We start from the raw sequence: 26,040 nt of genomic DNA, 5'->3' as shown, positions 1-26,040 counted from the left end.
GTTTTGTCAAGAGAGTTCCAAGGACATGAGGGTCCTTGCATGTGTTAAGACACTCAAATTTCTGGGGCTCAGCACCTCCTGCTGGCTGATGCACCATCATGAACCACCATATCAATAACCTGTGGTTCCTGTTTTCAGTTGGCATAATCACCACCGAGTCAAGAGCTGCCTGTGCTTACATGATTAACCCCTTAGTGCACTGAGGCCTAAGAACTTGATCACACAGCTGTGTGACACACTCAGAGAGAGCCCTATATGATAAAGGCCATATCATCAGAGAACCCTGGGCTCAGAAGACCAGGAGGAAGACCAACAGCTCTGAAATGCAGCTACTTCTGCTCCCGATGGCCTTTCTTCTAGTTCCCAAGGCACAGGCAGGTGTGTGACTGACCCCCACCAGAAGCCCAATGCCATGCAACACTGGCACAGCTCTGCTCACATGCTACATATACTCAGACACATTCTGGCTCTGGTCGATCCCCAGGCGCTTTCTCAACTCTACATCCCACCTCCCTCAAAGACCAGCAAGTCTGAAACTGAGTGAAAGCAGCAGGATAGCAGGGCAGAGGGCTGCTCCTGAGGAGGGACCGTGGGTGCTCTCCCAGTCCCTTGCCATCTGGAAAGTGGGCTCTTTTGCAAAGGCATCTGGAAGAAGGTTGGACACTGGAAATGAGAAATAATTCCACAGGAAATCGCAGCTTGGCAAAGGGGACCGGCTTCCAAAATCAAAGCAAGGCCCACTAACTTTCTAACTCAATGTCTTAAAATCTATCCTCAATCTCCACCCCCTTCTCCAAGCTTTGTAAAGAAGCTGAGGACCCAGTTGATCTCAGAGTTGGTGGCATCCTTGTCCCCTCAGGCTGGTTTGATCTCAAGTTCTCTCTGGTAATATTTCAGTCCCAATGTTCTCAATAGTACAAACCAGCAATCGCTCTGAGTTTGGTCAAAAGAAGGGAGAGGACCAAGGAGCATGGGAGGAAGGATTTTCCATGCTCTACAGGCACTAAACTGCTTGTTCCAGACACAAATCCCATTGCCCACATGCATGGCTGCAACAGGAATGGAGGGATTAGGACTGCTCTTCTCTTTGTCAGACTGAGTATCTCAGTCTCAAGGGTCAGGAATGTTGGGTAGTAAGCCAGGAATGTTGCCCAAGGAACCTGCAGGACATCTTCTTGGTTATAGCTGATGACTGCAGACATCACTGTCTGCCACCCAAGTCCTCCCCGCCTGCCCCTGTCCTTCCCAGTGCCCCTCTCTCCAGCCTCTGGCTCCATGGGCACAGCAGGCACAGTAGAATTTTTCTTGCAGGAAAAATCATCCGGGGTCATGAGGTCAAGCCTCACTCTCGTCCCTACATGGCATTTCTTCGGATCAGGATTTCAGACAGAAAAAGATGTGGGGGTTTCCTTGTGCGTGAGGACTTTGTGCTGACAGCAGCTCACTGCTGGGGAAGGTGAGGAGCTCAGCCTGGGCCCCACCCTTCTGCAGGCACCTCACAGGGAACCCTCTTCTCAGGGGCTGCAGACCTAGGGGCACAGAGGAGCACTTCAGAAGACAGGTCAGCTTTGCGGAGAGAGGGACAGGTCGATGCAAGTGGCCTGTTGAAGACTGGAGGGACGGATCAAAGGGGCTTAGAAAGGAGGTCAAGGTTGTGCCCTGGAGAACAGGGTACAAATGTGAGATATTTATGGTTTTGCTGAGACACCGGCAAGCTCCGGGTGTGACTGAGCACCCAAGATCTGCTCCAGGAAATGACACCTAGCCTGAGCTACCAACAGTACAGGGCACAGGCATGCTCCATTACCAGCCCCATACCCTAGAATTCCTCCCCACTCCAACCCTGCACTGCCCCCAGTTGTCCTCTTTCCTTTCAAGCCCCTGAGCTGTATCTGCTGTGCCTCCACGTCCCTGGCTGTCTCTGTACAGGTCCATCACAGTCATCCTGGGCGGCCACAACATCAGGAAGCGTGAACAGAGGTCATCCCAGTGAAAACAGCCATCCGCCACTCAAACTATCACCCCAAAGTCAATGATATCATATTGCTGCAGGTAGGGCTCATGGTTCCCCTGGCTCTTGCACACCTTAAGCCTGGGGTTTCTCATCTCCTGAGTCCTTTCTTCCCAGTGTGACCCCTTTCCTTATCCCAGGGCTATGACTGTCCTGGAGTCCCTGGGCCCTTGCTCGATTAGAATTCCTATCCTCTGCCTTCAGCTGCAGAGGAAGGCCACCCTGACTGCCCAAGAGGGGAGAGAAGGTGAAGCCAGGGATGGTGTGCAGAGTGGCCAGCTGGGGGCGACTCGACCTGAACACCAGCACAGCCACACTGCAGGAGGTAGAGCTGGAAATCCAACAAGATGAGCAGTGCATCTCTTGCTACAGACGCCATTACAACAGAACCACAGAGATCTGGGTGGGGGACCCAGAAATGAACCAGTCTACTTTTAAGGTGAGTTCTCCAGCATCATCCATGCCCAGCCCTGGGCAAAGCCAAGCTTGCAAGCAACCTGGTGCAGTGGGAACTAGCCATATCCCTATGTCCAATCTCTGGTCCTGTCTCTCTGGGGAGCGGAGAGGCTGTCCCACAGCCACTGGTGGGCAAAGGCTTCCTAGAGGGGGAGAAAGACCATCAGAGTCAAATGGAAAACCCCAAGCCTAGGGAGGAGACAAGGCCTGCCCTGACCCTGATCTCCGATGCAGCTCCTAACAGGGACCACACATCCCAGGGCAACGAGGAGGGCAGGCCAGGGAAAACGTCTTTTGGGTATAAAAAGTAGTACATATTCATCACAGAAAAATAGTTAAATGTGGAACATGTAGATAAGAAAATGAAAATTACCAAGGCCTCCACCACGCAGAAATCATCATCACTGATCCTCCGGCATGTTCTCCCACACTTCTTCTATGTGTTCATTAGGTACTGCTCCTTGCACAGAACTGGGGTTGGGCTGTTGAGAACTCCTAGTGCCTCCCTTTCCATTGCTCTTCCTTCTGCTGTCACACTGGTGAGAGTGTTGGGATAATGTGTTTGCAAATGTATGTAACTGTTAGGCCAGGGACATCAGAGACAGGGTTCTCTGTACATGGGAGCCAATGAACAAAAGTCTAAGACTTCTGTTCAAAATGGTGGGGTAAGAGAAGCCCCCTGTTCATATATTTACATTTACAAAGGAGATTCTAAATATCCCCAAAATAAGAAAGTGGAGTGGTGATAAAAGAGGAAAGGGAGCTATCATTTGGAGTATTTGGGTGTGTGCAGGCCACCTGGTCCTCAGGCAAATCCACCCTCTACCTCACACCACCGAGCACACCCCTCCCCATAACTCTTCCCTTCTCTTACCCCAGCCACAGGTTATCACGTCAGCCAATATCAGCTTCTCAAGGGGAGAAGCCACATCTCTCATATGCCTGGACCTGGCCTGTTAAATGATTATTCATGATTTCATCAGAATGGAAAAGAGCCAGGAGCCCAGACATGGAAACAGGCTTGGTTTAGTCAGTGAGGGACTTCTGAGGTTCCAGCCCCCTGCTGGCTGCAGGCAAGGCCCTCATGTTCTTATTCCTTCTTCTTGCACCTTGTGGCTTAGCAGTGGGAGTGCAAATGTGGTGACAGTGCCATTGTCACCAAACCAAGCTTGAGAAATTCCACAAACACCTGGTGTGATGACACCCAGCAAAACTAGAGGGGCGCAGTCAAGGAGGTGCGGGAAGTCACTGAGCCACACTCACTGCTCCCCTCAGGGGTTCGTGTCTAGACACAAGAAACACCAGCAGCTCTGACCTGGGCAGGCCTTTGGGGAAGATGCAGCCACTCCTGCTCTTGTTGGTCTTTCTTCTGCTTCCCTCCCTCCTCTAGGCTGGGACTGGTAAGTGACCATCCCCATTCCAGAAACCTGAGGCACACCCCACCCTGGACCCCATCGAACCCCCTGTCCTTCTGACCCTTCTGCCCTGCACAGGCAGGGACTTTTCCTCCATTTGCGCCCAGGAATTCTGAATGCCTAGTCCCATCCCACCCCAGACTAACAAGTCCGATGCTGGACAGACACTCAGCAAGGATGGCCAGGAGGAAGGTGTGCACTAAAGGGTTCAGCAGCTATTAGCCTCTCTCTTATTACCTAGAAGATGAGTTTGGTGGAGAAAAGTGTTTGACAAAAGATGTGAAGCTACGAAACACATTATTAAAACCCCTCACTCGCCCTAACTGGTTTGGCCCTGTGGATAGAGCATTGGCCTGCAGACTGTAGGGTCCCGGGTTTCATTCTGGTCAGGGGCACATGCCTGGGTTGCAGGCTCGATGCCCAGTGGGGGGTGTGCAGGAGGCAGCCAATCAACGATTGTCTCTCATCATTGATGTTTATATCTTCCTCTCTGAAAATCAATAAAAATATATTTAAATAAATTAATTAATTAGTTAAATAAATAAATAAAACCCCTCACTCCGACCCAGAAGAAGGCACTTCAGACAAACCAGCTACTGTCATGAAAGCTGGACCCTGCTTAAGAACCAGTTAAATTTCTCAGGAGGTGTAAGTTGGCTGCGGCCTCTCACCTTCCACTACAGTGAGCAGGTGTCACAACAAAGTTCTCTGGCACAAAAACTCACCACACCTGGTCTCCCCCTCATCTTGAAAGTGAGTGCAGGCCATGCCCAGGAGAGGACCCAGGTGTGACTGATCTGAGCTGTGGCTGGATGACTGCACAGAGGCTCCCTGGCTGCCTTGGCTCCTCCCCAGCCTGAGCTGCCCATGTTCAGCCCCACCTGCCCTGCTCCCCAGGCCGTCGGCTGCTCCACTCTCTCTGGCTGTGCCCTCTCCCATCCCTGTGGCCTTGAACCCCATCAGACATCAGGCAAAAGCTAATTGGAGTCCATCATTCATGCAGCCAACAAATGTTATCTGATAACCTAGGATGTATTAGGCACATGGAGTAGATTATTAAAAACAGCACCAACACAGGCTCAGAGTATCAGGAGACACACTGAGATCTGTTCCATCCCTTGGGACCCCACTATCTGCAAAATAGGCCTTGTCTCCTCCATACGTGTGTCTGAGGAGGACTAGGAGAGCAAGCACTGTGCCCCTGTTCTTAGAGGGAGATTCTGAGGCCTGAGGTTCAGAGAAGGTTACTGGGCCACAGCTGGACCTAAGAGACCCACCCTCCATTGTCTTTAGGGCACCTAGACCACCCACCTCAATCATCTCCTTCCTAAGCCTTCCCTCCTGACCACAGACACTGCCAGTCCCCACCTTCAAGCCTTACTCTTCAGAGGGGACTTGAAGCCAAGCCCCACTCCAGCTCCTACATGGCCTACATTCACATTCAGGATGAGGAGACCAGGTGTGGTGTATCCTTGTGAGCATGAACTTGGTCCGGACTGCTGTTCACTTCAGTGGAAGGTGAGAGGCTACAGCCAGGCTACACCTGCTGAGACCCCTACAGGGATCCTGTCCTTCATCCCGGGAGCTGCAGCCCAGGGCAGCTCCCCAGGATCCTAGTAACTCAAACCCATGAGGCTTCATCAGAGGAGCCCTCTGAGATCATGTCGGAGCAACAAGAGGCTGAGAAATAGGACAGGTAAGCTTTGGGCTCAAAGGGTCAGAGGTGACAGCAAGTGAGGTAGTTGAGAAGAGAGGGAGGGACCACACTGGGAAAATAAAGCTGTAGTGGATGATGAACAATGCATAAGAGTCAAAATGTAAGCACAAGTGATTTTGTGATATTTTCTGAGTGCAGGAGAGAGCTCCCAGCTCCCTAACCTCAGTGTCATTAAGAAGCAGAGTCACTCAGCCCTCTGGTTCCTATGGCCTCGGTTTCCCCTACCCTGCCCCAGCTGTCACCTGCCCTTTACCCCTCCTAGGCTGTATCTCCTCTGACTCTACCCCACCCCCACTCCCAGACCCCACTCTGCTCTCAGTGCACCTCAGGCAGTGTCAACTGGGGGCCCACACCATCAAGGAGCAGGGGAACACCCAGCAGGTCATCCTGGTGAAAAGAGCCATCCCGCACCCAAACCATAATGCTAAGAGCTTCTCCAAAGACATCATGTTACTGCAGGTGAGGAAACCTCCTGCTGCTCTTGCAGTTCTGGGTTCTCATTCTTCCTCCTCTCACTGTGATGTGTTTCTTTATTTCTTCCTTTCCCGGCTGTCTGACCTGTCCCACTGGTTCAGGGTGAAGGAAGACACTGCAGCTTCATCTCAGTGTCCAGGCCCAGAGGCCATGGACAGACTTGGACTCTCTTATCTCTTCCCCATCATCTGGGAAGAAACATCAAATTATCTAAAGCTGTGAAGCCCCTACAATTGCCCAGGGTCGAGGGCTGGTGAGGCCAGGACAGAAGAGCACTGTGGCTGGCTGAGAGCCCATGGAGATGGTATTCTACCAACCACTCTGCAGGAGGTGGCCTTTCAGAAAAATTAGGAATGCAAACTCCACTTCCCCAGATACCACCACAAGGTCACCAGATTGGGGAAGGACAGCCAGGGGAGAGGAAGACTGGCTTTGGAGTCAACTTTCAGCATTTACCTTCACAGGTCCCAGAAGATAGAACTTGGGAAGCTCTGGGGTATGGGAGCGGTCATCTCTTCATGCCTTGTCCTGACAGTTTGGACAGCCTGGTCCACAAACCCAGTCTTTGGTGTTTTCCCCTGGGTGGATCAGGGCTGGAGGTGAGGAAGAATCAGTCATCTCACAGCAGTGTTATCCCGAGTGTCCCTGGGTATTGGAGAGAAAGGCTTAGCATGAGTCAAGCTGGAAGGGACAGTCAAAGCCAGGCTGGAGCTGGGGACCAAGGGAGGCAACAAGGCTGGCCCTGACCCTGAACCCCTCACAGCCCCCCAACACAGACCACCCACCCCTGGGCAGCTGGGAGGGCAGGACCCTGAGGAGTCCAGCTCAGTCTTTCCTCTTTTGGCTCACAGGGAGACTCCGGGGCCCCCTCACATGTAACAACAGGCCCAGGGGATTTTCTCCTGCGGAGAAAAGAAACCTCCAGGAGTCTTCATGAACAGCTCATACTTCCTCCCCTGGATACAGAGCACAATGAAGAGCCTCTAACAGCAGGTGTGAGGCTGACTATCCTCTTGGCTTGACCATCCGTGTGGGGGCAGAGGCAAGAATCCATGGGGCGGGCAGTGTGGAGTACAGGGCCTAATAAACACACCTCTGGAGCCAATGCCACAGAAGTCTTATTCAGTGAACCCCTTTCAATAGGCAACAACACCGCTCCATGCGTTCTCTGCTGTCAATTCTGGGCTTGCTTCCTCCTTTCTCCCCCCAGCCTTCATCCTCCCTAAACCCCATACAGTATAGTTTCTCATCCATTTTGCAAGCACACCTCTTTGGTGTTTAACCCTCTGGGAGGTCCATTATTTAAAAACAGAAAATACCTCTCTCCTCAGAAATGGTCCTCTTTGGGCCTCAGAAACTTCTTATCTAAGATAAATTCTATCACCACCCCACCACCCAACAATTTTGCTGAAGGAGGAGCAGGTCAGTGGAAGGGGAATAATTCTGGGGCCCTAGAGGCCAGGGGGCCATGCCATGGGCACTGTTTCCTGTTTCCCGGGTCACGCTCACCAGTGGGGGCAGGACTCTCCCACAGTGTGGACTGTCTGCTCAGGAGAATCAGATACTCCTATGCGGACTCTCAGCCTACTCAGGTCCCATTTCCCTGCCCTGCCCCGGGACAGCACTGAACTCATCCAGCCTCCTTCCTGCCTGGCTGACCTTCCCACACCAGCCCCTGTTTTCTATCTGGACACCAGATTCTACCCCCACCTCCACCCCCCACCCAGACCACCTTATGTTGAGCCAGCCTCTCTCTCATTTATCTAACCAGTTCCCAATGTCCTGTGTGAATTCTCCTCTACTGCTTCCTCACCAGACCTGAACTGCCAGCCCACCTGATGCCTATCAGAAGAGCCAGAATCTACTTCCCACCTGGGCAGGACCAGCTCAGTGCCTTCCAGCCCAGCATCCCCCAAGAGCTCATCCCTTTCAGCCTGGCCTGGCCAGAGGTCCTTCCTCCCCCTGCTGGCTACCTGGGTTATGGCACCTTTGTGAGCCTCATGGCTATCAAGTACCACTTTGCCATCCAACAATAGATCAAATGTCCTTCTATCTTTGTGGCAGGAACAAACAGGCTCTGTCCCTGCCATTGGGACACTTGCCGTGATGAGGAATTTTCTCCAAATTTTCCTGGTTCCTCTCCTCCACCAGGCAGATGGGTTTAGCACAGATATGTCTGTACTTGAAATCCACAAGAAATTTTGTCTTGAAAATAAATAAACTCTCAGTGTTTTCTCTTTATTGTACATACAATTTCACATGCCTGATCGTGTTTGATTCCAGAATGACAGTGTGAAATGGACGCCTATGTTTCCTGAGTTTTCCAATCCACTCAGTGGAGTCCATGCCGGGAGGTGAGGGAGGAGGCAGCCAGGGCAGCCTTACCTTTACTTACAGCACAGGTAGGGGCATTAGCCTCAGCCCGCAAACCCACAAAATGCCACATTTCAAGTGCAAGGCAGCTCATTGTGACCCAGATGACCCTATTTCAGAGGCCTGTATCCTCCAAACAGCACCACCCATGGCTGGAGTGACAGAACACAACAAATTCACAACAGCTGCACAAACAAGCAGTCAAGTGGGACCCACATCGAAAGGAAAAACAGCTTCCTTAAAAAGAATAACAAATGAACCACAAGCATATGAGGAACAAAACCCAGCACATTTAAGTGTAAGCTGGAAAGCAAATAAAAGCTCATTTTTCACACTAGACCGTCCCTACATCCATGTGCCAAGTGTTCCCTGGGGCTCCCAGCCCTGGCAGAAGCACAGGTGAGAGAAGAGCTGAATGCACCTGTGAGTTGAGCAGGTGAAGTGTAAATGGTGCAGGAGTTAAGGGGCAACAGGACCCCATCTTGGCTATTGTTGGCCAGTTGTTTTTCCAATATATTTAGAATCAATTCAGTTCTATAAAATACCTCAAGGTACACATCACTTTTTCGAGAAATGAAATTTTTAAAAATGTTTTGGTTCCAATCCACAAACATAGAATATCTTTATATTTAGGACTTCTTAAGTATCTCTTAAAACAATTTTATAATTTTCACCAAAGAGAGCTTGCACATCTTCTTTTAGCTTTATGTTTAGTTATTTGATAATGTTCATGCAATTTAAATATTACCTTTTTCAAAAGTTAATTTTTCAAAATTTCATATAGACATATGATTCATTTTAAATTCATTTTATCTCTAGCAAATTTCTTAAACTGTCTTCTTAATTCTAATAATTTATCTGCGGATTCTGTGGCATTCTCTATATACAGATTACATATCAATTCCTTTTCTTATTCTTCCACTTCTGGGCCTAACTCCAATAGTTAAAATATTTAGCACAATGTTGAAGAGAAATTATGACTGTGGCTATCTATCCAGGTGTCCTTGTATTGTTTCACTCTCAAAATAAAAGCCTTCTAAATTTCACCATCCTATATAATAAAAGCCCAGCAACCGAAACGGTGGAATGACCAGAGACCAGAATGACAATGGCCCCTTGCCCCAGCTGGCCCCACCCTTCAGGGAGCAGTTAGAGGAGATCAGGCAGGCAGACAAGCAGTTAAGGGAGATCAGGCAGGCAGGGAAGTGGTTAGGGGACATCAGGAAAGGAGGCGAGTGGTTAGAGGCGATCAGGCAGGTGGCAAGCAGTTAGGAGCCAGCGGTCCCAGATTGTGAGAGGGATGATCCTGCTGCAGGATCGGGCCTAAACTGGCAGTCAGACATGCCCCCACCCCCGAATACTATGCTGCTGTAAAAAAAGAAAGAACTCTTACCATTTGCAACAGCATAGATGGATCTGGAGAGCACTATGCTAAGCAAATTAAGCCAGTCAGAGAAAGATAATATCACATGATCTCATTCATATGTTTAATATAATGAACAACATAAACTGATGAACAAAATTAGATACAGAGACATAGAAGCATGAGAAGACCATCAAACCTCAGAGGGAAGGCAGGGGAGGGTAGCAGATGGGGTGGTAAAAGATCAACCAAAGGACTTTTATGCATGCATATGAGCATAACCAATGGGCACAGACACTAGGGAAGTGAGGGCATGTGTTGGGGGCAGAAGCGAGCAGGGAGAGGTCAATGAGGGGAGGGGGAGACATATGTAATATTTTCAATAAATAATTTAAATTTTTAAAAGAAGAGAAAAGGATAATATTGTTGATAGCAAAACAATAAAAAGTAAAGAGGATACTGAACAATAAATGGGGCAGAAAAAAATTCTGAAAGGAAAGAATGGAAAGCAAAAAATAAGAGTAGAGAGTAAGAAAAGGAAGACTTCAAAAAAAACAAGAAGATAGAAGAAAAAAGTTATGCAAAAGTAACAAGAAGAGAGAGACAGGTAATAAAAAGAAAGAATGGCTAAGAAAAAGGTGTTGGGGTGGAGGGGCAGACAAAGATAGAGTAACTAAAGGAAGGGGACCAGTAAGACATATGAAAGAGTCCTAGCTGGTTTGGCTCGGTGGATAGAGCATCTGCCTTTGGACTGAAGGATCCCGGGTTCGATTCTGGTCAAGGGCACATGCCTGGGTTGCAGGCTTGATCCCCAGTGGTTGTGGGGAGGCGGTGCAGGAGGCAGTCGACCAATGACTCCTTATCATTGATGTTTCTATCTCTCTCTCCCACTCCCTTCCTCTCTGAAATCAATAAAAATATATGTTTAAAAATGAGAGAGAGAGGAAAGAAATAAAAGATAAAAGCAAAAAACTTAACAATTACAATAAAAATGTCAAAGTAATAAAGCAGAAAAAATAAAGAAAACATTGAAAAAAAGAACAACAAAAGAAAACAATCAAAACAAAACTTTTTTAAGCCAGCCAAGTGAAGATTGTCTGGGCAGCTTATGTTGTCTGTGGCTCACTGTTTTGTATGCTAATTTCCGGCCTTCTGGGAGGTACTTTTGTGTCAGCCCATGTCAGGAGCTGTCCAAGTCTGGCTCTCAGTGTCCTGTTCTAGCTGGCCAGTCTAAGGCTCTCTGAGGAGCCCCTTCTTCTGTCATCTGCTCCTTCTCCGTCCTGCAGTTGCTTTGGTCTTTCTCCAGTGTCTTCCAAAAAGAGTTTTCAGGGTAGAAGGAGGCTAGCATAGCTAGGGCTGGAGGACCCCTTACTTAGAGATTTTACCTTCAGGCACTCATTGAGAGGAAATGAATCTCTGCCTCAGAGCCATATTCCTCAATCTCTACCATATCCTCTAACCATAATGACCTGATGCAGGTGCAGGTTGCATATAGTCTGCTGCCCTTTCTGTACGGGCAGTTTCAACTGCTCGGGGCTCAGTGGGATTAATAACAAGAGTCTCTGGTGAACATGTTACCTGCCCAGCCCCAAGTAGGAGGGCTAGGCATTTCCTCATGGCAAACAATAGTTCCTGAGGGTCATATTCTTGGTATAGCTCCTCTGAGCTAGTCTCCCTAGAGGCCTAGCCCCACCAAACTGTGCCCAGCAGGATAGCTCCCAGCCTGCAAGAGAGGTAGAGATATTCTACCTCTCCTTTCCCAGTAACTGGCTGGCTGAACTGACAGGGTGCTGGGGTCAGCCTCTCCACAATGCAGATACAAAACCCAGCTCTCGCTGGTCTGATTCCCCAATATAAACCTTTCTGGTGGTGCCATGGGATGCTGTCCAAAAATAAACACATCCAAAGTAAGAAACAAACCAAAAAGCCTGCTTTGTTAGAAGCTGGTGTCCTTGCACCTCAGGTCCAAGCAGGAGGGGTTACAAAGTCAGCCCCATGCAGGTCTCCCCTCTCTCCCCACAGCTGATCTCTGTAACACTGATCCATAGCTCCACTCAGAATCTCAGCTCTCAGTGAAGCACAACAATTCCTGATCTGCCTGTCTCCAGCTCCAATCCCTCTCTGATCCTCTTCCCCTTCCCACGCCACACAATATAGATGTTTTGTGGGGCTCTGTACAATGCCTTTCAGGAAAGCAGAGGGTCTCTATAGGTTACTGTGGATGCAGCACACAGGCCCTTTTCTATTCTGGAGCCACACACTGCAGCACATCCTTCCCAGCAGTGAATCTCTCCTGCTGGGGCTGCCAACATTAGGTGTGTGGTTTCAGTGGGAAGGTGTGGGCCCAGCCTCCCAGGCAGGTAGTTCCCCCGGATCCTTTTGCCTGATGCTGCAGGGCCTCTGCTTCCCATTTTGCTGCTAATCAGGGTTTGAGATCCATACTCTGGATGCCAGGCCACACTCCCAAGGGGAGGAAGCTTTGTAGTCACTATTGCTTGGGCCTCCCAGCCCAGCACCAGCTCCAGGGGGGTTCCTCCTTTTATGATTCCCCCTCTCTTACCATTCTCCATGTTTCCTCAGTGCTCCTTAGACAAAATGCATCCAATCAGCTATACTTCTCTTGTGTTTTTGTTTTTGTTTTCAAGCTGAGTGCACAATATTTTAGCTGTAAATCCAGTCTCTGGCTGGGAGCAAGGGCACTTGTTAGACCGCAGCCATATTAGGTCTCATGATTTCGACTTTGACTCATGACAGTCTATATCTTTACTCTTAAAAATATAAGAATTTTCTTCTCATATTCACGTTATGAGCTTCTAGCTAAATAACCTTGATGCGTAATTTTAAGTCTCTAAACATTTTTTAAGATCTAACCTATGGCCTAATCTATGGTCAATATTGTGTAAATATTCTATATGTGTTTGTAAAGTGTGTAATCTGCATTTGTTGGTCAGTGTGTCCTATATATGCTCATTCTTTCATCAGCTATTCATAACTTCTATACCATTACTAATCAATTTATAAGATGTGTCTAAAAATCTTGCCAAAGGATTATGAAGTTGCCTTTTCCTGGGTGGCCTTCACTCATTGTTGCTGTTGAGAATTCAGCCTTTAATCACCATTCTTTGAAAGTCATCTTTCTTTCTCTACTAATCTCTCTTTCTTTTATTTTCTTTTTTTGTGTGTGTCCTATCCTATTCCGAGCTATTTGAATATAATTTTCTTCCTACTGTGAATTATTTATTACTTCTAACAGATAAAATATTTTTAATCTCATAAATCCAATCAGACTTGACAATCTTTCTCCTATTATGTTAGTGAAAATAACAGGGAACTAATATGGAGTAGAGGAGAGATGATTCCCAATGGAAATAATAATGGACCAAAAATCGGGAGTTGAAGTTCAATTTTGACTATGCAAAAATCCATTTGTGTACATTGTCCACAGCCCATTAAAATGGGTTGTGCAGTCAATCACCTGATTATCTGGTCTACACAACTTTAATCTTAATATTTAGGCTGTCCTATTTGTGGCATTTCATAAATCCATGCTTTTCTGATTATATATTTAAGGTGGATTTATTTGTAAAATGGTTGTTGAGTCTCAGATTTTATCTACAGTTTACTGGATAAAGACCACATAATTAATTGTTGAAACCATTTATCCCATCAAACAGCTAATATTTGAGAGCCTCGATAGTGGGAACTGGCTAGCAAGAGAGGCAGACTCCTTTGCCTAATCAATCTTACATTCTAGTAGGAAAGAGAGTCAACAAACAAGAGAACAAATATATTAAAGTAGTAAAAATGTTTGTCTCACTTGATGCCCTATCGAACTTTCTTTGTTTTCACATAATGAAAAGTACATGGCTTATTATATTCCAGTTTTTGCTTTGACAAATTAGAAAGCCAGAGTTAAACGTAAGACTTTCTAGAGGAAGTTGGACAGGACAGGTTTCATACTTAGACCTCTAACATGATGGAAATAGAAGAGCGTCTCAGCTAGCAAAGCATTCTGCATTCCTGGTTTTTGTCTTTTTTTGTTGTTGTTGTTAATAGTTTTTTTTTTATTGTTTTTTTTTATAATTTTTTTTATTGCTTAAATTATTACAAAGAGTATTACATATGTCTCCTTTCTTTTTCCCCGCCCTTGACATTCCCCTGGCCTCCCCTACCCCCCGGTGTCTTATGTCCATTGGTTATGCTTATATGCATGCATACAAGTCCTTCGGCTGATCTCTTACTCCCCCCCCTTCTGCCCCCCCACCCTCCCCGGCCTTCCTGCTGTAGTTTAACAGTCTGTTTGAGGCAACTCTGCCTCTGTATCTATTATTGTTCAAAAGTTTATAATGGTCTCTATTATCCATGAATGAGTGAGATCATGTGGTATTTTTCCTTCATTGACTGGCTTGTTTCACTTAGCATAATGCTCTCCAGTTCCATCCATGCTGTTGCAAATGGTAAGAGTTCCTTCTTTTTAACAGCAGCATAGTATTCCGTCGTGTAGATGTACCACTGTTTTCTAATCCATTCAGCTACTGATGGGCACTTAGGCTGTTTCCAGATTTTAGCTATGGTGAATTGTGCTGCTATGAACATAGGGGTGCATATATCCTTTCTGATTGGTGTTTCTGGTTTCTTGGGGTATATTCCTAGAAGTGGGATCACAGGGTCAAATGGGAGTTCCATTTCCAGTTTTTTGAGGAAACTCCATACTGTCTTCCATAGTGGCTGCACCAGTCTGCATTCCCACCAGCAGTGCACAAGTGTTCGTTTTTCTCCACATCCTCTCCAGCACTTGTTGTTTGTTGATTTGTTGATGATAGCTATTCTGACAGGTGTGAGATGGTACCTCATTGTTGTTTTGATTTGCATCTCTCAGATGATTAGTGACTTTGAGCATGTTTTCATATGTCTCTTGGCTTTCTGAATGTCCTCTTTTAAAAGGTGTCTATTTAGGTCCTTTGCCCATTTTTTGATTGGATTGTTTATCTTCCTTTTGTTAAGTTGTATGAGTTCCCTATAAATGTTGGAGATTAGGCCCTTATCAGATATAATGTTGGCAAATATGTTCTCCCATGTAGTGGGCTTTCTTGTTGTTTTGTTGATGGTTTCTTTTGCTGTGCAGAAGCTTTTTATTTTGATGTAGTCCCATTTGTTTATTTTCTCTTTAGTTTCCAATGCCCGAGGATCAGTATCGATGAAGAAATTGCTTTGGCATATGTCTGAGATTTTGTTGCCTTTAGATTCCTCTAGTATTTTTATGGTTTCCCGTCGTATATTTAAGTCCTTTATCCATTTTGTGTTTATTTTTGTGTATGGTGTAAGTTGGTGGTCTAGTTTCATTTTCTTGCATGTATCTGTCCAATTTCCCCAACACCATTTATTGAAGAGACTATCTTGACTCCATTGTATGTTCTTGTTTCATTTGTCAAATATAAATTGAGCATATTGGTTGGGGCTGATTTCTGGGCTCTCTATTCTATTCCATTGATCTATATGTCTGTTCTCGTGCCAGTACCAGGCAGTTTTGACAACAGTGGCTTTGTAATACAGCTTGATATCTGGTATTGAGATCCCACCTACTTTGTTCTTTCTCAGGATCGCTGCAGCTATTCGGGGTCGTTTTTTATTCCAGATAAATTTTTGAAGAGTTCGTTCTAGGTCTGTGAAATATGCCGTTGGTATTTTAATGGGAAGTGCGTTGAATTTATACATTGCTTTGGGCAGTATGGACATTTTAATGATGTTGATTCTACCAATCCAAGAACATGGTATGTTCTTCCATCTCTTTATGTCTTCCTCTATCTCTTTTTTCAACGTCCTGTAGTTTTCTGAGTAGAGGTCTTTTACCTCTTTAGTTAAGTTTATTCCTAGGTAGCTTAATTTTTTTTGGTGCGATGGTAAATGGGATTGCTTTTTTAGTCTCTCTTTCTGCAAGTTCACTATTGGTGTACAGAAATGCCATAGATTTCTTGGCATTAATTCTGTATCCTGCTACATTGCCGAATTCTTTTATTAAGTCTAATAGTTTTTTGATGGAGTCTTTAGGGTTTTTTAACTATAATATCATGTCATCTGCAAATAAGGACAGTTTTACTTCTTCTTTTCCAATTTAGATGCCTTTTATTTCTTCTTCTTCTCTAATTGCAATGGCTAATACTTCCAGGACTATGTCAAACAGGAGTGGTGAGAGTGGGCAGCCCTGTCTTGTTCCTGTTCTTAGGGGAAATGGTTTATGTCCATTGAGTATAATGTTGGCTGTGTGTTTGTCATATATGGCTTTTATTATGTTGAGGTATGATCCTTCTATTCCCACCTTGCTGAGAGTTTTTATCAAAAATGGGTGTTGAATCTTGTCAAACGCTTTTTCTGCATCAATTGATATGACCATGTGGTTTTTTCCCTCCAATTTGTTTATGTAATGTATCACGTTTATTGATTTGCAGATATTGTACCATCCTTGCATCCCTGGGATAAATCCTACTTGGTCATGGTGTATGATCCTTCTGATGTACTGCTGGATCGGATTTGCTAAGATTTTGTTGAGGATTTTGGCATCTATGTTCATGAGGGATATTGGCCTGTAATTCTCTTTCATTGTGTTGTCTTTACCTGGTTTTGGTATTAGGGTGATGCTGGCTTCATAGAATGAGCTTGGAAGTGTTCCTTCCTCTTGGATTTTTTGTAGTAGTCTGAGGAGGATAGGTTTTAGTTCTTCCTTGAATGTTTGGTAAAACTCCCCTGTGAAGCTGTCTGGTCCTGGGCTTTTGTTTGCTGGAAGCTTTTTGATGACTGCTTCAATTTCTTCCAGAGTTATTGGCCTGTTGAGATTTTTAGATTCTTCCTGATTAAGTTTTGGAATGTTGTATTTTTCTAGAAATATGTCCATTTCCTCCAGGTTGTCTAGTTTGTTGGAGTAGAGTTGTTCATAGTATTTTTTAACAATCATTTGTATTTCTGTGGGGTCTGTTGTTATTTCGCCTTTATCATTTCTTATTTTGTTTATTTGGGTCCTCTCTCTTTGCTTCTTGGTGAGCCTGGCTAGAGGTTTGTCAATCTTGTTTATCCTTTCAAAGAACCAGCTCTTGGTTTCATTGATTTTCTGTATTGTTTTTTTGGTCTCTATGTCATTTATTTCTGCTCTAATCTTTATTATCTCCTTCCTTCTGCTCACTCTGGGCTTTTCTTGTTGCTCTCTTTCTAGTTCTTTGAGCTGTAGATTTAGATGATTTATTACCATTTTTTCTTGTTTGTTGAGGTAGGCCTGTAGAGCTATAAACTTCCCTCTCAGGACTGCTTTCATTGTGTCCCAAAGGTTTTGGATTGTTGTGTTTTCATTGTCATTAGATTCCAGGGTGTTTTTAATTTCTTCTTTGATCTCATTGGTACCCCAATCAATATTTAATAACATGCTATTCAGCTTCCAAGTGTTTGAGTATTTTGAGTTGTTTTTATTGTAGTTTATTTCTAATATTATGCCTTTGTGGTCTGAGAAGATGCTTGGTATGATTTCAATCTTCTTGAATTTGGGGAGACTTTGTTTGTGACCCAATATGTGGTCTATTTTTGAATATGTCCCATGAGCACTTGAGAAGAACGTATATTTTGTGGCTTTGGGGTGAAGTGTTCTGAAGATGTCAATTAAGTCCTTCTGATCTAGTGAGTCATTTAGGATTGCTGTTTCTTTGCTGATTTTTTGTCTAACGGATTTATCCAGTGATGTCAGTGGTGTATTAAAGTCCCCTACTATGATTGTATTGTTGTCGATCTCTCCCCTGATATCTTCCAGGAGTTTTCTTATGTATGTGGGTGCTCCCGCATTGGGTGCATATATGTTTATCAGGGTTATATCCTCTTGTTGTACTGATCCCTTTAGTATTATGAAGTGGCCTTCCTTATCTCTTGTTATGGCCTTCACTTTGAGGTCTATTTTGTCCGATATAAGTATTGCTACCCCAGCTTTTTTTCCATTTCCAGTTGCCTGAAAGATATTTTTCCATCCCTTCACTTTCAGTCTGTGTGAGTCCCTTCTAATGAGGTGGGTCTCTTATAGACAGCAAATGTATGGGTCATGTTTTTTTTATCCATTCAGTCACTTGATGTCTTTTGATTGGGCCATTTAGTCCATTTACGTTTAAAGTTATTATTGAAAGGTACTTGTTTGTAGCTATTTCTATTTTCTTGTGGCTGTTTTCTTTCTGGGCTTTTTATTTCTTCTTTTTACACCAGTCCCTTTAGCAGTTCTTGCATGGCTGGCTTGGTGGTGATAAACTCCCTTAGTTTTTTTTTTGTCTGTGAAGCTTCTTATTTCCCCTTCAATTTTGAATGATAGCCTTGCTGGGTAGAGTATTCTTGGATTCAGTCCTTTGCTTTGCATCACTTTGTAAATTTTTGTCCATTCTTTTCTGGCCTGATGTGTTTCTGTTGAGAAATCGTTTGATAATCTGATGGGGGATCCTTTGTAGGTAACTCTCTGTTTCTCTCTTGCAGCCTTTAAGATTCTCTCTTTGTCTTGTACATTTGCCATCGTTATTATGACGTGTCTTGGTGTGGGTCCTTTGGGGTTCACCTTGCCTGGGACTCTCTGTACTTGTGTAACTTTTTTCTTCCCCATGTCTGGGAAGTTTTCTGTCATTATTTCTTCAAATAGATTTTCTAATCCTTGCTGCTCTTCTTGTCCTTCTTGCAGCCCTATTATGCGTATGTTACTTCGTTTCATGTTGTCCTGAAGCTCCCTTAGGCTCTCCTCCTGTTTTTTAATTTTTTTCTCCAGTTGTTCTTCAGATTGAGCTTGTTTCTCTGCCTTATCTTCTAACTCACTAATTCGGTCCTCTGCTTCTTCTAGTCTGCTGTTGAAACTTTCCATGGTGTTTTTGATTATAGCTATATCACTTTTCATTTCTTCCTGATTCTTGCATAGGTTGTTGATTTTCTCATCCATCCGGTGAATGAATTGTACAACCATTATTCTGAATTCTTTTTCTGTCATGTTGCATGCTTCAACTTCATTAATTTCCTTTCTTGGTGATTCCTCATTATCTTTCCTCTGGGTGTTGTATCGTCTCTTCATTCTGATTATCTCCCGATGGTTCAAACGTTGAGTTGCGTGGGCCTGGGTCGTGTGTAGTGGGAGCCTCCCACCACCCTAGTGTCACTGAAGAGCTCTGACACTAAGATGTGTGGTTGTTGTTGGTTGGTGGGAACCAGGCTCGCTCTGAGTCAGTGTTGCCAGCGCTCAATGTGGCTTTGTATGTGCCCTTAGAATCGTGGACCCTGCCTGCACCATGTTGAAAACCAGAACCGCCTAGCATGCGCCAGGAGTCAGAGTTCCCAAGAGACCAGTATCAGAGTCTCTGTTGCTTCGCACAACCTCGCCTTGAGAATCAGGGTCTCTGTGTGCCCTTGCACCAGGAATTGGATTCACTGGCTCTTAGTATGAATGCACAGGGAATCAGGATCTCAAGCGCAGGTGATAAGAAACACAGTCAAGTCACTGGTGCTTGGTGCTGCCTCCTGCCCCGAGACACGGGGTCCCTGGGCCTGTGCTAGCTAGCGGACAAATTCCTGTTCGAGGGTGTTTGCTCCCAGCCCAGGGTTCCTAAGCCCGCAGTGCCTGTAGGATCAGTTCCAGGTGCTCCCGCACTTCCTGGCCAAAGTTCCTGCAGCGCTGAGGCCTCAGCAAGGGGTGGGTCTATCAGTTAGTTACTCTGGCGCTGCCCCCAAGCCTGCAGGAAGGGGGGATGGGCTCTGTTACTCATGGATCTGCCGCGGGGATCTCTGAACTTTTGGTGTCTGCAGGTCTGTAGCTGTGGTCACAGGTCTCTGTCCCCAGTGACTGCAGGGTCCTGGTATGCGTCTGAGATCAGACTGGGTGGTGCTGAGGCCAGGATCCTAGTCTCAAGCAGCTCTGTTTTCCAAGATGGTGTGGTTGCTGTGCCTGTGCTGGCCACCCAGGAGTGTCTGCCCTTGGAGCGGGACTCAGCCTCCTAAGACTGCCGGGTTTAGCAGCCCCTTAGAAGACCTGCAGAATCTAACTGTCCCTAGCTCATACACACACACCACACACGTCCACACACTCCTCTATCACTTCCTTGCGCTCTCACACTCTCTCCCTCCCTACCTTCCTGCTGGTCGCCATTTTCCTCTCCTGCATTCCTGGTTTTTCTAATCTCCCTTTCTTAAGATTTCAGCCATTTCTTATGACATTGGTATCTAGTGTTGATTTCTTTTTATTTTTTTACTTTAATTTTAATTACATTTCCTAAACTTTCATTGGATGTTGTTCATCAGTTTTGAAAAAATCTCAGCCACTATCACATTATCCCTTTTCCTCTTCTTTTTTTTTCTCGAGAACTTCAATTAAACACATGTTCAACCTTCTAATTCTATTATTTTCTATATTTTGTCTTTATGCCTCTCTGTGCTCCATTATTGGCACCTATTTCTAAGCTGCTTTAGGCTAGAAATTCTCTTTTCAACTTCTTTTAACCTGTAATTACTTTATTCACTGTGACTTTAATTTTGGTTATTATGTTTTTCACTTTAAAAATTGTATTTAGTTCATTTTTCAAATGGTATGTCTCTTTTAAAAAGTTTATGTTCCCTGCAACTCTTTTAAATCTTGTTTTTATTTCAACACACTTGTTTTGTAATCTGTATCAGATTATACAAATAATATTGTCCCCATATTTAAAGTAGTTGTTTTTTTATTTTGTTTTGTTTTGTTTTGTTTTGTTTGCTGGTCTTATTGTCATTGTTTCTTAGTCAATTCTTTGCTTGCCTGTTGATCTTGGTTACATTTGACCATATGTTTATAATTATACTAGAGGCCCGGTGCACAAAATTTATGCACAAGTAGGGTCCCTAGACCTGGCTGGTGATCAGGGCCTTTCTTCCCCAGCTGCCAGCCGGGGCCTTCTTCCATTCCATGCCGCTCCCTCGTGGTCAGGGCACATCATAGAGAGCAATCAAACTCCCGGTCTCCCAGTCAAACCCCCGAGGGGACACTTTGCATATTAGCCTTTTATATATATAGATTTGCAAAATAATTTCATGTGAGGTTTTAATCTGGAATTAAATGAATTTTCTCTAGATGTGTATTTGATTCTGTGAGCTGCTTTGGTACACATCCATCACAATAACACAAGCTTAAGGCCCTAACTTTATATGGTCATTAAACTTAGGTTCAAAGGTTTGGGGTTCAGCAAATGCCCTCAGATAAATAGCTATATAATTGAACTCCCAGTATTACTATATTTTGGGCCTGATAATCACTCCTACATTGGCATTTCTTTGAGGTTTTGACAGTTGTTAGACACTTTAAAAATTCTGTTTTTATTTGTTTTAGTGGGAAGGTTAGCATGAAATCCTAGGTCACAAGGTCACTGGTAGTGAAATCACTTCCTCACATCTCTGTCCAGATCATTGGAGGCATAGGTTTTACTCCCCTTTACCACATGTGCAGAGGTTGTTTCCTTTTGCTTTAAAATTAGACTAATGTCTTTAAAACAAAATTAAGTGTTGGAAAAATATAAGTAACAATAAATTCAAGTTACCCCAAATACTAAGGTACTAATAAAATCTTATACTATATTCTCTTTTTTCTATGGCCACAGTGATTTATTACTTTAGGCCAATACATGTCAATAGCAGGATTTTGTTAAAAATACAAATAAAATAGATGTGATACCATTATAATTAGCTTGATTATTAATTAATTAATTAACAGGAAAAGAGCAAAAAGAAGGCCAGATAATATAGACATGCTATTTGTGTCAGGAGCTGCAGTTTCACACTCTCCAGGTCTGTTTCCTGCAAATCCTGGGGGAAGGGATTGGACAAAGAAAGCATAGATGCATAACCAGTAAGGTCTGAATAACACAGGAAATGTGATCACCTGCCAGTCACACCTGAGAACAGGTCATTGGCCAGAATAGGCATGGCAATGGCAAGGGTACAAAATCTAAGCTACAGAAGCTCCTGAACAAAGGGAGTTCCCTCTTTGGCCCTCTTGCCCTTCTGTCTTGCTGCTTGCACCTGACTCGTGCCTTACAAGGCTCTCATACTCTGAACACACCCATATGGCCAACAGCCATGTGGACACAGCACATGATGGACTGAGGGACTGGGAACTAGCCCGATGCAGTGCCAGACCCAGCTCCACATTGGAATGGAAACTTTGGACAATGGCTTTGCTTTGAGCTCTGCTGAGCCCCAAGGTGCACCCTTTCAGGACTGATGTAAGGGAAATGGGACTTTAAAACCAAGGGATATAACTTCATGCAAATAAAGCTTTCTACCACATCTCATCCTCCCATGGGGTTCTCTGAAAATACTTATTCCAGCAGGGCCCCAAGAACCCTACTCCCACTAGCAATGGAGAAATTCCGAACGTGCAATTCTCCAATAACAGATGGACTTACTGCTCTAACCATTTGAACATTAAAAGATGTTAAATATGCCCTGAGAAGGAAGATGTAATGATCAATGTGTTGCTATGTTGGTTTAGGACAGTGATGGCAAACCTATGACATGCGTATCAGAGATGACACAAGAACTCATTTTTTTGGTTGATTTTTCTTTGTTAAATGGCATTTAAATATATAAAATAAATATAAAAAATATAAATCTTTGTTTTACTATGGTTGCAAATATCAAAAAAAAATTCTATATGTGACAGGGCACCAGAGTTAAGTTAGGGTTTTTCAAAATGCTGACACGCTGAGCTCAGAAGGTTCGCCATCACTGGTTTAGTAGATGGTGGCCATGCTCTGTTACTCCCTCGTGCATCACTCTACCATGGCCCTTCCCATATGGTACTCTGTTCCATGATGTTTCAGTCTCCCCCAACAGATGGTCAGCTCTCTAAGTAAGGAGATAGCTCTCCAATATATTTGGCCTATAGGATACCAAAGGGCCTAAACACAGATGCGTGAAATAAATTATCCTGATGGACTTAGTAGCATAGAGATGAGGCACTGGGGCTTCTCTCACTGGGGACTCAGGTTTCTGGGCTCCAGTACCTCCACTGGTCAATACCACATCCTGCAGTCCCCACCTGCACCCTTGGGTTCCTGTTTGGGGTTGGAGTCTGCTCAGGAGGCTACTCTGAGTCATCAGCTGTGGGAACTGATGTGGTCACTGCATACTCCTCACACAACCACCCAGAGACCATCATCAGGCAGGAGGCTTGGGGGTGGGGATGCTTCATAGAAAGGCTTCTGGGGTGAAGCACTACAAAACCAGAGGAGGACTCAGGTCACACAGCCCATCCCTACCTTATTATTTTCTGAGAGCTAAAAGAGAGTACAGAGAAACACCAGCAGCTCCAACTGGGCAGGCTTCCTGGGAAGATGCAGCCACCCCTGCTTGTGCTTCTGCTGGCCTTTTTCCTACTCCCATCAGCAGAAGCAGTTGTGACCATCCCCAAATTCACAAGCCCAACCCATCCCACAGTGGATGCAGATCTCCTGTCCCTTCTGCACATCCCTGATCCAGCTCTTCAGCAGGAATTCTCTGAACCCCAGCTCCCATCCCATCTCAGACCCACACACATGATGCTGGATGACCAACAGGGAGAAATGTCAGAGCAGAAGCCTATTCTCAAAAAAAGCTGGAGGTGCAGTACTCTCGCCAGGTCTTACCTGTGCCTTGTGGAGAGTGGAACTGTCCTAGAAGTGCATGGCAGAGGCTGGGAAACTGCAGAGAGAAGAGCAGTCCTGGCTTCCATGTGTGTGATGAGACAGGTACTGTCCTCAAGGTCTGCTTAGGAGAAAAGTCCAGAGGTCAGCTATGCCACAGTTGGTGGTGTCACTGTCCCCAGAAGACTGCTGCTTCCTCTGCTCTTTCTCAAGGCCCCTCGGTCCTTCCTCAAACTCTGTTTTTATTACTCTTCCAGAGGCCCAATGGGGCCATCCCTTCAAGCAGTCTACAAACACGAGAAACTCCCCACATGACAGGCCCTATGACAGCTCTGTAACATCTAGATCCCTAAACTTGTCTAGGACACTGAAAAGTGAACTTCCCTGGACATCACAGCACCACAGGGACCTCAGAAGCTCACCTAACACCAAGCGAAGTCTGGAGAGGAATTTCCAGGAACCCCCAGGCCTTCTCTGCCCCTAAGACCAGAATTCTCACCTACAACTATGTGGCAGGCAAAGTCACAGACACAGCTTACTGCTCTTCCCTTTCCCTGCCCAGGCTCCCCAATGCCCAACCCTCTGAGTCATCAAGCTCATGCCTGCCTGGTAGACTTAGTGGGTGCACACAAGCGCAACACCCTTTTCCTTCAAGGGAGATCACTGAGGGACACCAAGCCAAGCCCTACTCCCACCCCACATGACTTACTAAAGATAAGAAGGAGTCCTGGTGTGCTGGTGTCTTGGTGGTAAATAAGTTTGTTCTGACAGCTGCTCACTGCAATGGAAGGTAAGAGGCTGCAATCAGGCCACACCTCCTGAGACCCCTACAGGGACCCTGACCTTCATCCCAGGAGCTGCAGCCTAGGGCAGCTCCCCAGGCTCTAGGTATCTCAAGCCCATAAGACCTCATCAGAGGAGCTCTCTGAGATCATGGCTGAGCAATGAGAGGCTGAGAAATAGGTCAGGAAAGTTTTGGGCTCAGAAGGTCAGAGGTGACAGCAAGTAATATAGTTGGGAAGAAAAGGATCACACTGAGCAAATAAAGCAGTGGTGGACCATGAACTCATGCATTAGGGTCAAAATGCAAATGCAAGCAATTTCATATTTCCTGAAGCCCAGATAGAGCTCCCAGCTCCCTAACCTCAATGTCACTGGGAAGCAGAATCACTCAGCCACTGTCCCCTGTGGCCTCGATTTCTCCTGTTTGCAGCCCTGCCCTGCCCCGGCTATCACCTGCCCTTCACAGCCCCTGGGCTTATCCCTTCTGACTCTGCCTCCCCCCAAACTCACACACTCTGCTGTCTGTGCAGATCAATCAATGTCACCCTGGGGGCCCACAACATTGAAAAGAAGGAGGAGACCCAGCAGTACTTCCTGGTAAAAAGAGCCATCCACTACCCAGACTATAATCATAAGAACTTCTCCAAGGACATCATCTCACTGCAGGTAAGGAAACCTCCTATTGCTCTTATTCTTTTGAGTCTACATGGTTTCCCCTCCAACAGAATGAAGCATTTCCCTTCCTTCATTCCCATTCCAGTCACCTGACCAGTCCCAGTGACTCAGGTGTGCCTTGGTGTCGAGGCTCAAACACCACAGGCTGACCTGGGCTCTCTTGCCTCTTCCCCATCAGCTGGAGAGAAGCATCAAGCAAACTGATGCTGTGAAGCCCCTCTGATGACTGCCCAGGGCCAATAACAGGTTGAGGCCAGGACAGAAGTGCGCTGTGGCTGGCTAGGGGAAGGTGACCCTAAGGGGAAAATACTCAGACGCTCTGCAGGAGGTACAGCTGACCTTGCAGAAGGATGGGGAGTGTAAAGGCCACTTACGCTGTTATTACAACAGGACCATTCAACTGTGTGGGGGGGACCCATCAGAAAATAAGGCTTCCTTCCAGGTGATAATGAGCATCTGACTATCTTGACTCTGGGAGAGGGGTATTTGGGGAGAAACTGGGAGCTGGGGACCCAGGCATCAGGAGACTTCTTCACCCTCTAGTCTGTGATCTTTCTCCCAAGGAAGAAAAGAGGGGAACTCCCAGAGCTGGGAGAAATGGGGTCTCTGAGAGCCTACAAGGGCCTATGGTCACTCTAAACACGGTGCTCCTCCAGGGGGTGAATTTGCAACCCAAGCCCAAGCCGGGGCACAGTTGTTAGATAACTACTCCCTGGGTGTGCAGTAGTTACTCTATACCTGTTGGCTCCTCAGAGCTGGTTAATGGGCTCCTTCTCCATGCTAAGTGTCAGCCCCACCTGCCTGCTTTTGGGTCCTTACACAGGACCCAACTGCAGCCACAGCTCTGTAGCACCTTCATAGCCAGAGGAAGGGGAGAAGAGAGAGGGTGGAAAGAGATTAACCAAAGATCTTATATGCATACTAGAGGCCTGGTGCACAGATATATGGGACCCCACCAGTGCAAGAATCCATGCACCGGGCCGGATTCAGCCCCATCCCCACAGGCCAGGCCGAAGGACCCCACTGGTGCATCCTGGAGGTCCTGGATGAAACTGGCTCTCCAACATCCCCCAAGGGGTCCCAGATTGAGAGAGGGCACAGGCCAGCTGTGGGGACCCCATCGGTGCACGAAA

The 26,040-nt window shown here is 45.8% G+C and overlaps 1 pseudogene; it reads left to right on the top strand.

Moving 5' to 3' along the window:
* Nucleotides 1-323: 323 nt before the first annotated feature.
* Nucleotides 324-25,367, top strand: LOC139008468 (granzyme B-like; annotated as a pseudogene).
* The last annotated feature ends 673 nt before the right edge of the window (nt 25,368-26,040 follow it).

The sequence above is a fragment of the Myotis yumanensis genome, unplaced genomic scaffold (assembly GCF_028538775.1).
Source record: "Myotis yumanensis isolate MYYU_CA2020_CCGP unplaced genomic scaffold, mMyoYum1.0.hap1 SCAF_1, whole genome shotgun sequence".
In the NCBI taxonomy this organism is placed as follows: domain Eukaryota; kingdom Metazoa; phylum Chordata; class Mammalia; order Chiroptera; family Vespertilionidae; genus Myotis; species Myotis yumanensis.
This window is presented reverse-complemented; position numbering and strand designations above follow the sequence as displayed.